Here is a 13,740-nt window from a genome sequence, read left to right on the forward strand (position 1 = left end):
TCACTGGTAACAACATACTGATTTTATAGATCCAAAGACAAAAAGTCCGAGCTGGCTTTTATATTCAAATTCGGCACATTAACACATGGTTTAAACTGGGACGGGAACTTTCTGAGTCACTATAGGGGCTCGTCTGCATACTTGGCTCAATCTAATACTTGACCTTCCCCCCCACCCCTCCACTCTCTGATTTGCTCACCTTGATTATCTTTTTCTGATTTGTCCTCCTTGCTTACCGTTTTTGGTTCTCTGTGCCTTAAATATTGAGTCTGTTCTGGTCTGGCTATGGTCTGAAGAAGTGGGTCTGTCCCACGAAAGCTCACCTAATAAACTATTTTGCTACTCTTTAAAGTGCTACTTGACTGCTTTTTGTTTTGAAAGACAAAAAGAGTCAGGCTTGTGGGGAGGGATAGTTCAGTGGTTAGAGCATTGGCCTACTGTAAACCCAGTGTTGCGTCTTCGATATTTGAGAGGCCCTTTGAAGGCTCTGGAACAGATTAGATTAAAGAAATAAAAAACAAATCTGTTGAGGATGGTCATAGGTCCTGCTGTGAGTTCAGGGGACTGAACTCACTGACTTCTCAAGGTCACTTCCAGTTCTAGGATATGATTATGAATGAATGCTTAATTATGCACCTCATTAATATCCTCACCTCTGAAAGTCAGATGTGGTCATAACAGAAACCCTTGGGCTGACTAAGCAAATATGTTCTTCATTTGTTAAAATTTATTTCTCTTTCCTATCGATTTTTAGAACACCTCTTCAGAAAAATCTTATTTTAAAAAGGGTACTATAATTTGCTTATAAGCAGGAATAGTGAATGATTGTGCTGCACCTGAAACATTGTAATAGACTCTGTTTAATATTCTTTCACATCTTCTGCAATTTACTGATAACTGGGACCTTTTTGCTTGCTTATTCTAATAGCTTTAGGCACTGAAGTCTGACAATTTTAGCCTCAACAAATTATTCCATATTTTTGTAAGGATATTCAAAACATGCTGTCTAGGCCTCTTGATTTTGGTCATCTGGCTTCAGTAGTCATCCTTCAGTCTGCATAGACTATGGATCGCGCCCTTTAAAGTTTCAATTGAGGACTTCATTTACAGCGTCTATTGTGACTATAAAGACCCACACGAGAGTGACAGTCCTTGCTGCATCTCTTGCAGATGTAGTGGGTGTCTGGCAAGTCCTTATTGTGCTTTCTGTGCACTCGCTTCTCCTCTGCTAGCTGTCTGATCTTCAACTCGCCCTTCTGAAGGCCCTTGTGTAACCCCTGCCTCCATCTGCTGCGGTTGTCTGCTAGATCTTCCCAGTTGTCCAGCTCGATGTCTACCTCTCTGAGGTCTCTCTTGCAGGCATCTTTGTAACACAACTGGGGGCGTCTGGGAGGTCTTTTGCCAGAGGCTAGCTCACCATACAGGATGTTTTTGGAATCCTTCCATCGTTCATCCTGTGGACGTGGCCAAGTCAGCGGAGTCGACGCTGCCTGAGGAGGGTGTGCATGGTTGGGATTCCAGCTTGCTCGAGGATGGCAGTGTTGGTCACTCTGTCCTTCCATGATATTCCAAGGATGCGCCTGAGGCAGTGCAAGTGGAAGACTTTCAGCCTCTTTTCCTGGCAGGCATACAGGGTCCAAGTCTCGCTGCCATAAAGGCGGGTGCTGAGGATGCAGGCTCTGTAGACTTGCATTTTGGTGTGAGTGTACAGCTTGTTGTTATTCCACACTCTCTTGCTGAGTCTGGACAGAGTTGTGGCCACTTTTCCGATCCTCCCATTTAGCTCAGTGTCCAATGACAGGGTGTCAGTGATGGTGGACCCGAGGTAAACGAACTCGTGGACAACCTCTAACGTACAGTTGTCAATGCTGATTGATGGGGATTCAGCAACATCCTGACCGAGTACGTTCGTCTTCTTTAGGCTGATGGTAAGTCCAAAGTCCTTGCATGCTTTGGAGAACCAATCCAGCAGTTTTTGAAGCTGGTCTTCTGTGTGAGACACTACAGCAGCATTGTCTGCGAACAGCATGTCTCTGATGAGGACTTCTCGCACCTTAGACTTCGCTTTCAGCCTTGCAAGGTTAAACAGTTTCCCATCAGATCTTGTGTGCAGCAAGATGCCCTCTGTTGAAGATCCAAAGGCATGCTTCAGGAGGAGTGCGAAGAAGATCCCAAACAATGTCGGAGCAAGCACGCATCCTTGTTTGACGCCGCTCCTGATTCTGAAAGCATCCGATAATGCGCCGTCATATTGGATGGTTCCTCTCATGTTTTCGTGGAACGACTGGATCATCTTCAGTAACCATGGAGGACAGCCTATCTTGTGGAGCAGTTTGAACAGACCATCCCTGCTGACCAAGTCAAAAGCCTTGGTCAAGTCGATGAAGGCTATGTAGAGTGGCTTTCTCTGCTCCCTGCACTTCTCCTGCAGCTGCCTTAGAGAGAAGACCATATCAACGGTAGACCTCTCTGCACGGAATCCGCACTGCGATTCGGGGTACACCCTCTCAGCAATCTTCTGGAGTCTGCCAAGGATGACGCGAGCGAACAGTTTACCAGTGACGCTTAGGAGGGAGATTCCACGGTAGTTGTTGCAGTCACTTCTGTCTCCTTTGTTCTTATACAACGTTACAATGTTAGTGTCATACATATCCTGTGGAACCTCACCCTCTTTCCAGCACAGGCACAGTAGCTCATGCAGGGGTTCCAGGAATGTGTCCGCGGCACATTTGATTACCTCTGGTGGTATACCATCCTGACCAGGGGCCTTTCCAGCTGCAGTGCTGTCAATGGCTGTCTTCAGTTCATCCACAGTCAGCTCTTGGTCCAGTTCGTCCATTACTGGTAGGAGCTCGACGGCATCGAGGGCTGCGTCAACCACAACGTTCTCGCGTGAGTACAGCTCGGAGTAGTGCTCAACCCAGCGCTCCATCTGTTTGGCTTTGTCAGCGATGACTTCCCCAGATTTGGATTTCAGAGGTGCCATCTTGTGCCGGGTGGGTCCTAATGCCTTCTTCTTACCCTCGTACATTCCTCTGAGATTACCAAAGTCAGCACAGGTCTGAATGCTGCTGCATAGCTGGAGCCAGTGGTTGTTGGCACAGCGCCTGGCTGTCTGCTGTACTGTTCTTCTGGCATCTCTAAGTACTTGCTGGGTACTCTGGCTCAGTGAGCATTTGTACTCCAGGAGTGCAGCGCGCTTCTTTTCAATGACTGGAATCATCTCATCAGAGTCAGCTTCGAACCAGTCGTTCGTGTTTCTAGCTCTTCTTCCAAACACCGACAAGGCTGTGTTGTAAACTGTATCCCTCAGATGTTGCCATTTGGATATCGCATCGACGCCCCCAGGGCCGCTGCGCAGATTTTCCTGGAGGGTCTCTCTGAACTTTTCAGCTTCCTCCGAGTTTGCCATCTTTCTGGCGTCAATGCGGGGCCTTCCAGCAGGTTTAAAGCGGTACAGCTTCTTGGGTCTCAGCTTGAGCTTGGAGCAAACTAGCGAGCGATCTGTATCACAGTCAGCACTTTGATAGCTGCGTGTCAGAAGGACGTTTTTGAGGTTATTACGCCTAGTGATGACCACATCTAGTTGATGCCAGTGCTTCAAGTGTGGGTGTCTCCACGACACTCTGTGCTGTGGCTTCATTCAGAAGAATGTGTTTGTGATGCACAGATTGTGGTACGTGCACAGTTCAAGGAGATGCTGTCCATTGTCATTCATTTTTCCCACACCGAAGTGTCCTAAGCAGGAAGGCCATGAGGTCCAATCAGCTCCAACTCTTGCATTGAAGTCACCCAAGATGTACAGTTGTTCACGAGCAGGTATTTGCGCTACAGCAGCACTAAGCACATCGTAGAACTTGTCTTTTACTTCTGGGCTACGTCTACATGTGAAGCCTACATCGAAGTAGCCTATTTCGATGTGGCGACATCGAAATAGGCTATTTTGATGAATAACGTCTACACGTCCTCCAGGGCTGGCAACGTTGATGTTCAACATCGACATTGTGCAGCACCACATCGAAATAGGCGCAGCGAGGGAACGTCTACACGCCACAGTAGCACACAGCGAAATAAGGGTGCCAGGCACAGCTGCAGACAGGGTCACAGGGCGGACTCAACAGCAAGCCGCTCCCTTAAAGGGCCCCTCCCAGACACACTTGCACTAAACAGCACAAGATACACAGAGCCGACAACGAGTTGCAGACCCTGTGCATGCAGCATGAATCCCCCGCTGCAGCAGCAGCAGCCAGAAGCCCTGGGCTAAGGGCTGCTGCACACGGTGACCATAGAGCCCCGCACGGGCTGGAGAGACAGCATCTCTCAACCCCCCAGCTGATGGCTGCCATGGAGGACCCCACAATTTCGACTTTGCGGGACGCAGATTGTCTACACGGTCCCTACTTCGACGTTGAACGTCGAAGTAGGGCGCTATTCCGATCCCCTCATGAGGTTAGCGACTTCGACGTCTCGCCGCCTAACGTCGAAGTTAACTTCGAAATAGCGCCCGACGCGTGTAGCCGCGACGGGCGCTATTTCGATGTTAGTGCCGCTACTTCGAAGTAGCGTGCACGTATAGACACAGCTCTGGTGTGGCGTACAGGGTTGGGGCATAAGCGCTGATCAGGTGGACAGGACCGGCGCAAGTTTGAAGCGTGCTCCGAAGTCTTTCTGATCCGCCCATCACTAAATCCACCATTTGTAGAAGGGTGTTTCTGACAGCAAAGCCAACACCATGCTCTCTGGGTTCTTTTTGGGCTTTACCATGCCAGAAAAAGGTGTAGTCCTTTTCCTTTAGAGATCCCGAATCTGCGAGTTGCGTCTCTTGCAGTGCAGCGATATCAACTCTGAGCCTCTTCAGTTCCTCGTTGATGACAGCGGTCTTTCGGGTGTCACTGATGGCCTGAAGATCTTCAGTCAAGCCAGTCAGCATGGTCCGCACATTCCAGCAAGCAAGCTTAAATTGTTGATGTTTCTCATTTCTTGTTGATTTTCTTATTGGTTTGCCTGGTGCCCAAATTTCAGTCACTTGTCAGGTTCAGGAACCTTAAGCCTCACGCACCCAGCGAGGCAGGTGAACTGTGGCGGGACAATACCCTATTGGCTGGGGGCTGCCCAGCTTGAGGCGGGCAGTGACTGTCCAGTGAGATGCGAAGATCCCTCCCACTGTCGAAGGCAACCCCTGGCGCTCGTTCTCTACGCCAATCGAGCAAGAGCTTATAACCGGTAACTGTTGCCTCCTGTGTTGATGCAACGCTGTTCAGCGATGCCGGAGTACCTCTCCTGGCGCGAGCCTGGGCATTTGTTATGGAGACTCTGGGCTGCCCAGACACCAGTGTCCCCCTCTCAGCTTTACTGATATAGTCCAAAGGAGAGGATCACCTCCACATCTGGTACCAGCTCAGCTGCAGGAGTTGCCAGGACAGTGCCAGAAGTTGACACCGAACCGCCTTCGGACTCCACTCTGGATTTCCTGTCAGGGTTTACTCCCTTAGCCTCTCTCCTTCCCAGGATAACCCACAAGGCAGTGGGGTGTGGAGAATGTGGTTAAGGATCCTACTACTTCATACCTCCCTGTCACCATGTCACCATAGCTCCCTGTGGAGCCATGACCTCATATCCCCGGGACCCTCCTCCCTACCTTTTGCCCCCCTCCCCAGCTACCATCACCATAGGACCCTCCCCAACCCACTACCCCCCATCTGCTCCCATGTCCGCCCTCCTCACTGCACTGGCCCCTCTCCCCCCAGCTGCTCTCAGTGCCCCCAGGTCCACCTTCCCCCATCACTCTTCAGGCTCTTTTCTTCAGAGACTTCTTTTCCTGGTAGTGCTGCCTTGCAAGGCACAGGTGGAACACCATACCTGAAAAGGACAAACAAACATGGGGCTCCTCCCTCGGCAAACTCCCAGAGGCAAACTCCCTTCCCTGTTAGCTGCTGCCCCCTGTTCGCTGCTCACCCCTTGTTCGCTGGGAGCTCCCTTCTTATAGGCCATCTGGCTAAGCAGAGAATTAGAGGAAATGCAGAATGGCATGATAGAAAAACTGCCCTTTGCCATCCATTTGTGTCAGTAATATACATTCTTAACATTGGATTTTTAACAGCACTTCAGCAGCAAAGTAAAGGTGTTACAGGAGATAGTTTCATAGTCTATTTAAATAGAAGATGCTTGAAGAGTGTAGAAGTTAAAGATACACATTTCCCAGAGTCACATCAATGATATTATAGGCATATTTAAATGGACGGTCCATATACAAACACACAAAATAATGAAATACTCCTGAGAGATCAAGTTCTGAGCTAGTTTCTTAGGTGAGTCTCCAGCTCTATGTATAAACTGAGAATGATTGAACTTTTTAATAATAGCACTTCCATGGCAACTCTTGATTACTACACCTTGCTGTTATCATGAATTCTGTACTTTCTGTAAGTACATGCCATATAAGAGGAGAGAATCCAGCTTTCCTGATCCCCTGGGAACATCCCCAGTTTTGTAATAACTTCAGAGGATGTTTGAATAAAAAACTCAGTCAAAGGAAACTTAAACCAGTTATAAGTGTGCATGATTGGTTGTTTTTCTGTAAACTTTGTCAGCCTCAGTACTGTACGACAGAAGCAGAGTCCATTGTAAGATTTGGGTCACAGTGATTAAGAAGCATTTTATGGTATCTGAATCTACCTCTTCCTCTCACACAAAAAAATCAAGCTTGAAGGGCCTGATGTACTTGAGAGTCTTCTTTTAGAACTGTTAGTGTTAACCAAGTAATTAAATAATGTGTGTGTGTGTGTGTGTGCATATTTAAACACCTTATTATGTACCTTAATTGCTGTTCTGATCAGTTTTGGTCTTTCAGGTAGCTATGTAATTAAGATGTTCTCTATACATAGGACAAATATTTGCATTATTTCAAGAAACTAAATCATTTTGCTTATGTTTAGAGTATTTCCAAAAACTGCTTGTCTGTGGTTTCAGTATCAGTCAAGCTCCTCATGAGAGAACTTTGTAAGTCAAGAAAGAGACAGGCAGAGGAGCCATCATAATTACAGAAGGCACCAAATGAGGCTATCTCAATAGCCCCTTTTTTCGGTTGCTCATAACTTCTTGGAATTTCACTGCTTACGTTGAAAATGTTCATGTTACATTTCAAAAGGCCTCTTTTAAAGTCTAAAGAGAATCTCTTATGCTATTTCTGATTTAAGTTAGAGAAAACAGTATATAAATACTGTCTCCAATTTAAGGCCACTCCCCTGCAAACACTTGGACATACATTTAAAGTTATGCACATGAGTTGTTGCTTTGAACTCAGTGGCAGTAAAGTTAAGTGTAGGCAAAAGTATTTTCAGAATGAGTGGCTAAGTATTCTAAGGTTCTTTTTTAGGTAAGAACATAACTCAGCAAAAGCCAGAAGGTGCTGGAATCAATTATATAGCTGGGGTGCTGAGACTCATGGGAGCAAACTGCCAACACTTTATATAATGGAATCCACTTCAAGACAGCAAGTAGAATTTGGCTCTACTGTTACTTCTAATGAACATCATAGATGCAGCCTATATGCAGCATTTCTAGTGCAGGAAATGTCTCCATAGATATCCTTCAGTGCCATAAGGGTTCTACAAGGAAATCTTTAGCATTTAGGAGCCATGTAGGATGGACACATATTTCTTCTACAGCATTTCCAATCCCGATCCTTCATCGAGCCCTGATGCAAAGATCTCTGCATTAACAGGAAACCCTATTGAAATCAACGGGCCTTTTCATGCATCAGCACTATGGTTTTCCCAAGTGAAGCTCAATGAAGCACCTTAAGAGCTAGTAGGAGAAGGGAAATTTACTGTCCAGCAGCACTTTAACCTCCACTGTTTGAAGGATCTCATGCAAAAAAAAACAAAACATGGCAGTAAGAAGATAGGTTTTAATATGGCCAAATGTAAAGTTATGTGCCTAGGAATAAAGAAAGTAGGCCATGTGTACAACTTGGGGGACTCCATCCTTTGAAGGAGTGATTCTGGAAAAGACTGGGAGGTCTTGGTGGATAATCTGGTGAACATGAGCTCCTAGTGAAGCATTGTGTCCAAAAGGGCTAACACAATTCTTTGATGTATAAATGATAATATCAAATAGAATAGAGAGGCATGGCTTTTGTGTCTGGCACTGGTTTGACTAATCTTGAAACATTGTGTCTCAGGACTACCAACTATAAAGGTTCAAAATCATGAGTCAGACCCCCTAAAGAGATCATGTTATGTTTTTTGGCCTGTTTTTGATTTTTGAATGTCCCTACCATCCCTAGTGTCTATGACAGTTAGTATTGTCCATGTACCAGAGCTATTGGGTAAGATGATTTTGGACCCCAGAGGTGGAGCTCTTCACCTGACATCTGCCTGTCCTTTGCCCAGTGATTAAGTCTTCTCCCTACCCCCATTTTCCATATCTTCTGCCTCCTAAACCCTGCATCAGTTCTGTCTGTTTCTCCCAGCTCCAATTCTATTTAATCCTATCAGTTCATCTCCCTTGTCTCCACCTGGCCCTAGATTATTTCTATCTCCACAACATGGGCCCACATTGTCTGGTAGGGACTAGCCCTGTGTTTAATTTTGCTGTACAGACATACATAGAAAGAAGTCCTTGACCTGAGAGATATACAATATATATAGACATGACAAAGGAAGTATCATACCCAATTTACAGATTAGGAAGTGAGGCACGAGGATTAAGCCTCTAGTCCTTCAAATGCCTTATGCAGGTAAGTCCCTTCATCCAGAGACTTCAAAGGTCTGTCAAGCAAAGCAGCTACAGGGGCTAAATGACTTACGAGAATTCAGCATCAAAGCAGGAATTGAACTGAAACCATCCAAGTTCTACTTTAGTGCCAACCCCAGATCATCCTTCCTCTCAGTTTTCCATTTTTCCTGCCAAAAAATCCCAAACCCTATAATTGAATCCACTGATTCAGATTTAGCCTAAACTGTTATCAAAAAGGTCTAATGTTTGTTTCAATTAACTGAGCTGCTTTTCTTTCCATTTCTTACTGATAAATTCTGCATTTATTTTAATGAAATCTGTTTGGGCTTGGAAAACTTGTCTGCTTCATAAGTGGTGGGGGTGAGTTTGTTTGCCAGGCAAATTTTCTCAAGCTCTTCCTGCTCTAATTATTCCTCAGAAATGTTTACCAGGGGAAAAAAATTAAAAATCATCACAGATGGCAAATTAGTGGAAGAATGTTTCTAAAAATAGTGTGCGAAAATGGTTACAAATTGTATCTTGTTAATCAGCGCACAGACAAGTGGCTAAATATGTACATTGGCATTTTCCCTGGTTAATTCAGTAGTTTCCTGTTAAGTAGATAATCTGGAATCCATATGCAAATTCCAAATCTGAATGACTGCATCCCTTTTCTATAGCAGCAAGAGGAGCTGCAATATAACATGGAACTAAATTTAAAACTATTTCCTGTGTATCTCATCATCATCTCCCTAAAAGTCTTGTTTTCAAGTGATTTTCACATTGTTACTTTTATCTAAAAATCCTGATTCCAACTTCCCCTCTCCTTTTCCTCCTGCATTTACTTTGTTGCTGCCTATAACATGCACATATTACATAGGCAAACATTAGTGGACAACTTTAAGTTGTGTTGGTTAAAACCAATGGGGAATCCAGCTATTTGTGTATCAGCATCATGACTGATTAAAAAGGTCATGATGTATACATTGTCCAGGAGATGCAAATGGGCACAATGACCCAGATGATCAGCTGGGGTAAATCAGCATAGCCTTCGTGCATATAGACAGGAACCATATTTCTGGTAAGTTAGGGAACATTAGTTTGATGTGAACAAATGTTGCATACACAAATAGTGTTTGAATGCCCACAGGTAATTTATATCCCTACTGGACTGATGTAGAAAAATGTCTGGAAAAAAAGCCAGGGCATAAATATGTAGCATTAAGAATTCTGTTCCATTGATAATCCAAAACTGCTACACTTCAGAATGAGATCTGCTCAATTGTTACATGTACGTATCCCTGGTACTTTCCATTGCTCAGGGCACAGCTGTTAGATTGGAGGTATTTTACTGACACACCACAAGTAATACTACAAACATAGTGTCATTTAATCAATTCTATTAATACACTGAAATACTTATACTCTACATCTTTGGTAATCTTTGATTCTTCTTGTCTTTCAACTCTTTCTGTTACATAAGTTAGCAGAGCACAAAGGTATTGGAAATATCAGCACAAAGATACAAGTGCTGTTTTGTGAAATGTACTCTCAAATGAAATGTCAAAAATAACTGGGAGACCTGTGTGGAGATCATGTGTTTGAACTGTTAGAACAAGGGCTGGTAGCCCTTGGCAATTAGATGGCTGTGTCTACACGTGCCCCAAACTTTGAAATGGCCATGCAAATGGCCATTTCGAAGTTTACTAATGAAGCGCTGAAATGCATATTCAGCGCTTCATTAGCATGCGGGCGGCAGCCGCGCTTCGAAATTGACGCTCCTTGCCGCCGCGCGGCGCATCCAGACGGGGCTCCTTTTCGAAAGGATGCCGCCTACTTCGAAGTCCCCTTATTCCAAAGAGCTCATGGGAATAAGGGGACTTCGCAGTAGGCGGGGCCCTTTCGAAAAGGAGCCCCGTCTGGACGTGCCGCGCGGCGGCAAGAAGCGTCAATTTCGAAGCGCGGCTGCCGCTCACATGCTAATGAAGCACTGAATATGCATTTCAGCGCTTCATTAGTAAATTTCGAAATGGCCATTTGCATGGCCATTTCGAAGTTTGGGGCACGTGTAGACACAGGCGATCTGACCTCCTCACATCTCTGTCATCCAGTTTGTAATTCTGGCACACAATAAGGAGAAGAATACTGCCACTGATCTAATCTTACCTGGATACTTTGAGTTTGCTGACTTCATGTGACCGTGCTTAATTGTGTTGCTGAATTGGGGCTTTTGTGAGGAAATCTAAGATACTATGGGACTGATTCAGCTCCCTTCATAGTCTGTGAGAGTCTTTGATTAACTTCAATAGTCACTCAGGCCATTCCTACATTAAAACCACTTGATCTGTGCCACTGTCATGTTGGAAGCATAGCCACTCACAACAGCAACAGGAGGAGTAGACCAAGATCTGGAATTAATTCACCTCCCCAAGAGGTGACAGCTGTGTTGATGGAAGAATTCTGCTATTGACTTAGCACTGTCCTTAGCGTCAAGGGTTAGGTTGGCTTTTTAGTATGGATTTTTCACATCCCTAAGGGACATAGCTAGATCATCTTAACTTTTTAGTTTGACCTGGCCTGTGAACATAAATTTGCATTTAAAAAGTGGACTGATAGTGTGTATGTGTGTGTCTGCATGCATACACTTGTGTGCATTCTGACACCTAAATGCTGGTGCCATAGGTATTATTTATGATTCTGAAAAATTCTCTGATTCTGATACTGAAAATGGTCATGTTTGTGCCTTATTTTAAGCATATGCTTAAGTGTATTGAGATCAATAGCATGTAAATGTGCTTAAAATTAGGCACTTGCTTAAGTGCTTTGCAGAATCAGAATCGCTCTCTTTGAAAGATCCTATTAATCTTTGATACTGAGGTGGGTACCATTACTAAAATGTCTGAGGGCCTCACAATCTTTAATCCCCACAACAGATAAGAAGATAGGGAAGTACTGTAATCTTTATTTATAAATGGGGAACTAAGGCATTATGCCTTTCTTTAAACTGGGGTAGCTAAAACTGGACTAAATGACTGGACATTTGTATTGGAACAAAGACTGAATTTAAATCTCCTGGCTATGTCTACCCTAGCCAAAAACTTTGAAATGGCCATGCAAATGGCCATTTCGAAGTTTACTAATGAAGCGCTGAAATACATATTCAGCGCCTCATTAACATGCGGGCAGCCGCGGCGCTTCGAAATTGACACAGCTCGCCGCTGTGAAGCTCGTCCAGAGGGGGCTCTTTTTCGAAAGGACCCCTACTACTTCGAAGTCCCCTTATTCCTATGAGCAGATGGGAATAAGGGGACTTCAAAGTAGGCGGGGTCCTTTTGAAAAGGAGCCCTGTCTGGACGAGCTACGTGGCAGCGAGCGGTATCAATTTCAAAGTGCCGCGGCCGCCCGCATGCTAATGAGGCACTGAAAATGTATTTCAGCGCTTCATTAGTAAACTTCAAAATGGCCATTTGCATGGCCCTTTCGAAGTTTTGGGCTAGAGTAGACACGGCCAAAGAGGAATAGAGCAATTTACTATTATTATCCTACTAAGGTTACAAATAATGCCCATTGGCTAGCAAAGCCTCTTTCTGCTGCTGCTTTGTCCACCAGTTGCCTCTTGTGCATAGGGCATCCCCTATGCACCCTGCTGTGTTTATCACTTACATTCACATTGCGTTGATCTGACATGTTGATAGGTTTGGATTTTTTCATTCTTCTCAACAATGTATCTCTAGGTCACCCTTTTTTACTCTTACCGTATATGAGTCCATTATATTACTTGATATGGAAGTTGTGTTGGTAGCATACATAAAATCTCTCTTACTATGTTTAGTAATTTGGTTTGATATGTTCTATTTAGAATATCTGGTGTTGCAAGAAAGTCCATCTAATTTATTCTAACATTAGACCTCAGGTATTTCTTTGGAATGACTTATTTTCTTATCTGTTTCTGATAGAGATTTCCTTATTTCTTCACTACCAAGGGTGACACCCATGGTTAAAATGTTATACTTTTATATCAGTGTAAATCATTCTACTTTTACCAAAGATCTTCAAGGTTATGACAATGTTTGCTGCCTTTGAAATGTGTTTGATATGCACGATGGTGTCACAAGCATTGCATATCTCACTCCCTAGCCAGGGAAAATAACTTATTTCTGAATTTTCTCCATCTATCATGAAGGTTCCATTAGGGACACTGCTAGCCAGATATTTTGTCTTTCCCGTATTGTTAAACAGACCAATTTCTTTTACTATGTCTGCGAAAGCTGGACCTTTCCTTCCATTAAATGCTGTTTTGAAATAAGCAGGACTAGGACATCATGGAAAACAAAGTAATTCAAGTGCACTTTGACCTTTGTCCCTATCATTCCTTCTCCCCCTTCTGTGCTTACTTTCCTCATGACCAGTATAAACAATAGTGTGTGGGGGGTGGGGGTTAATACACACCTACCTTACTTCACTTGTCACTGCACACTATTGGCCACAGTTGTCATTTTGACATACCCAGAGTACAATCCAGACTGCGTGCATAGCTGTGTCTCCCTGCTTTCTGTGTGCCTTTTCACTGCTTCACGGCTGAAGCCAGCATTACTGGTGTGCTCCCACACAGCCTCCAGCAGGTACTAATATTGCCTGAGTATTACAGCCAGCCACTCTTGAATTACACTACAGGGTGCCCCCAGCATGATCCCAGATTTCCCACCAGAAATGTACATCTTGTACAGCCTGTCTGTTTCAATGCAAGCTTATCTAAAACTCATCATTTAATTAATAAAACATTATATTCACACTCTTGTTCTTTCAAATGGCATTTCCCGAAAAGTTCAAACACATTGACTAAATAAAACAATAAAATGACTTTATGAGCTGCAAAGAGAGCATATTTAAATGAATACAAGTATTGAGACAAGAGTCAGAATTGCTTACAAGCAAAATAAAATAAAACCCAACAATGCCTAACCCAAGCAGAGTAAATTCAAAGCAAAGTCTCCCTCACCACGTGATTCAGGAGCTCTACCG

Source organism: Carettochelys insculpta, chromosome 1 (genome assembly GCF_033958435.1).
Source record: "Carettochelys insculpta isolate YL-2023 chromosome 1, ASM3395843v1, whole genome shotgun sequence".
NCBI classification, from domain to species: Eukaryota; Metazoa; Chordata; order Testudines; family Carettochelyidae; genus Carettochelys; species Carettochelys insculpta.